The sequence below is a fragment of the Arachis stenosperma genome, chromosome 3 (genome assembly GCF_014773155.1).
Source record: "Arachis stenosperma cultivar V10309 chromosome 3, arast.V10309.gnm1.PFL2, whole genome shotgun sequence".
NCBI classification, from domain to species: Eukaryota; Viridiplantae; Streptophyta; class Magnoliopsida; order Fabales; family Fabaceae; genus Arachis; species Arachis stenosperma.
In genome coordinates, this window is record NC_080379.1 from 101998840 (window position 1) to 102002264 (window position 3425).

Here is a 3425-nt window from a genome sequence, read left to right on the forward strand (position 1 = left end):
TCATATAGCCGAACCCTCTCTTCTCCCTCTCTTCCAATATTCTCTTCTTCTTCTACTCTTCTTTTCTTTTTTTGCTCGAGGGCGAGCAAACTTTAAGTTTGGTGTGGTAAAAAGCCTAAGCTTTTATTTTTCATTCACCATCAATGGCACCCAAGGCCGGAGTTTCCTCAAGAAAAGGAAAAGGGAAGGCAAAAGCTTCCACTTCCGAGTCATGGGAGAAGGAGAGATTCATCTCCAAGAGCCACTAAGACCACTTCTATGATGTTGTGGCAAAGAAGAAAGTGATCCATGAGGTCCCTTTCAAACTCAAGAAGAATGAGTATCCGGAAATCCGACTTGAAATTCAAAGAAGAGGTTGGGAAGTCATAGCCAACCCCATACAACAAGTTGGAATTTTAATGGTTCAAGAGTTCTATGCTAATGCATGGATCACTAGGAACCATGATCAAAGTATGAACCCGAATCCAAAGAATTATCTCACAATGGTTAGGGGGAAATACTTGGATTTTAGTCCGGAAAATGTGAGGTTGGCGTTTCATTTGCCTATGATGCAAGGTGATGAACACCCCTACACTAGAAGGGTCAACTTTGATCAAAGGTTGGACCAAGTCCTTAGGGACATTTGTGTGGAAGGCGCCCAATGGAGAGTTGACTCCAAAGGTAATCCAGTCCAACTAAGAAGACTGGACCTCAAGCCTGTAGCTAGAGGATGGTTGGAATTCATCCAAAGATCCATCATCCCTACAAGCAACCGATCTGAAGTTACTGTGGATCGGGCCATCATGATTCATAGCATCATGATTGGAGAGGAAGTAGAGGTTCATGAAGTCATATCCAATGAACTCTACAAAATAGCTGACAAGCCTTCATACATGGCACGGCTAGCCTTCCCTCACCTCATATGCCATCTATGTTATTCAGCCGGAGTTATCATAGATGGAGATGCCTCCATAGAAGAAGACAAGCCCATCACCAAGAAAAGGATGGAGCAAACAAGGGAAGTTCCTCACGGCCCTCAAGGAGAACAAGAGGAGGTTCACCATCAACAAATGCCTCAAATGCACTTTCCTCCCAACAACTATTGGGAGCAACTTAATACCTCCTTGGAAGATTTGAGCCATGATGTTGAACAATTAAGGGTGGAACACCATGAACACGCCCTCACTCTCCAAGAAATAAGAGAAGATCAAAGAGCAATGAGGGAGGAGCAACAAAGGCAAGGAAGGGACATAGAAGAGTTGAAGAACATCATTGGTCCTTCAAGAAGAAGACGCCACTAAGGTGGATTCATTCCTTGTTCTTTATTTCTTTCTGTTTTCGGTTTTTAAATGCTATGTTTATCTATGTTTTGTGTCTTTATTTTCATGATCATTAGTATGTAACCATGCCTTAAAGTTATGAATAAAATCCATTAGTCCTTCACCTCTCTTAAAAGAAAAAATGTTTTAATTCAAAAGAACAAGAAGTACATAATTTTTGAAATTATTATTGAATTTAGTTTAATTATATTGATGTGGTGACAATGCTTTTGTTTTCTGAATGAATGAATGAACAGTGCATATGTCTTTGGATCTTGTTGTTTATGAGTGTTAAAATTGTTGGTTCTTGAAAGAATGATGAACAAAGAGAAATGTTATTGATGATCTGAAAAATTCATGGAATTGATTCTTGAAGCAAGAAAAAGCAGTGAAAAAAAAAAAAGAAGAGATCTAAAAAGAGTATATAGAAAAAGAAGGAGCAATAGAAAAAGCCAATAGCCCTTAAAACCAAAAGGCAAGGGTAAAAAGGATCCAAGGCTTTGAGCATCAATGGATAGGAGGGCCCAAGGAAAATAAATCCAGGCCTAAGCGGCTAAATCAAAGCTGTCCCTAACCATGTGCTTGTGTCATGAAGGTCCAAGTGAAAAGCTTGAGACTGAATGGTTAAAGTCGTGATCCCAAGCAAAAGAGTGTGCTTAAGAGCTCTGGACACCACTAACTGGGGACTTTAGCAAAGCTAAGTCACAATCTGTAAAGGTTCACCCAGTTATGTGTCTGTGGCATTTATGTATCCGGTGGTAATACTGGAAAACAAAGTGCTTAGGGCCACGGCCAAGACTCATAAGTAGCTGTGTTCAAGAATCAACATGCTTAACTAGGAAAGTCAATAACACTATCCGAAATTCTAAGTTCCTAGAGAAGCCAATCACTCTGCACTTCAAAGGAAAAAGTGAGATGCCAAAACTGTTCAGAGGCAAAAAGCTATAAGTCCCGCTCATGTAATTAAATTAATATTCATTGATATTTTGGACTTTATAGTATATTCTCTTCTTTTTATCCTATTGATTTTCAGTTGCTTGGGGACAAGCAACAATTTAAGTTTGGTGTTGTGATGAGCGGATAATTTATACGCTTTTTGGCATAGTTTTCACATAGTTTTAGTAAGTTTAAGCTACTTTTAGGGATGTTTTCCTTAGTTTTTATGTTAAATTCACATTTCTGGACTTTACTATGAGTTTGTGTGTTTTTCTGTGATTTCAGGTAAATTCTGACTGAAATTGAGGGATTTGAGCAAAACTCTGAAAAAGGCTGACAAAAGGACTGCTGATGCTGTTGGATTCTGACCTCCCTGCACTCGAAATGGATTTTCTGGAGCTACAGAACTCCAATTGGCGCGCTCTCAACGGCGTTGGAAAGTAGACATCCAGGGCTTTCCAGCAATATATAATAGTCCATGCTTTATTCGAAGATTGACGACGTAACTTGGCGTTAAACGCCAAGTTCATGCTCCTTTCTGGAGTTAAACGCCAGAAAAACGTCATGATCCGGAGTTGAACGCCCAAAGCACATCATAACTCGAAATTCAACTCCAAGAGAAGCCTCTGCTCATGGATAGATCAAGCTCAGCCCAAGCACACACCAAGTGGGCCCCGGAAGTGGATTTATGCATCAATTACTTACTCATGTAAACCCTAGGAGCTAGTTTATTATAAATAGGATGATTTACTAATGTAGTAGACATCTTTGGTCTCAGTTTTGTTTTATTCTTCATCTTAGGAGATCATTGATCACGTTAGGAGAGGGCTGGCCATTTGGCCATGCCTGAACCCTTTGCTTATGTATTTTCAACGGTGGAGTTTCTGCACACCATAGATTAAGGGTGTGGAGCTCTGCTGTACCTCAAAGATTAATGAAGTTCTACTTTCTTTTATTCAATTCCTCTTTTATTCTTATTCCAAGATATTCATTCGTACTCAAGAACATGATGAATGTGATGAGTTAGATAACCCTCATCATCATTCTCACTTATGAACGCGCGTGATTGACAACCACTTCCGTTCTACATGCACCACAAGCTTGAATGTGTATCTCTTAGATTCCCCAACAGAATCTTCGTGGTATAAGCTAGATAGATGGCGGCATTTATCTGGATCCGGAAAGTCCAAC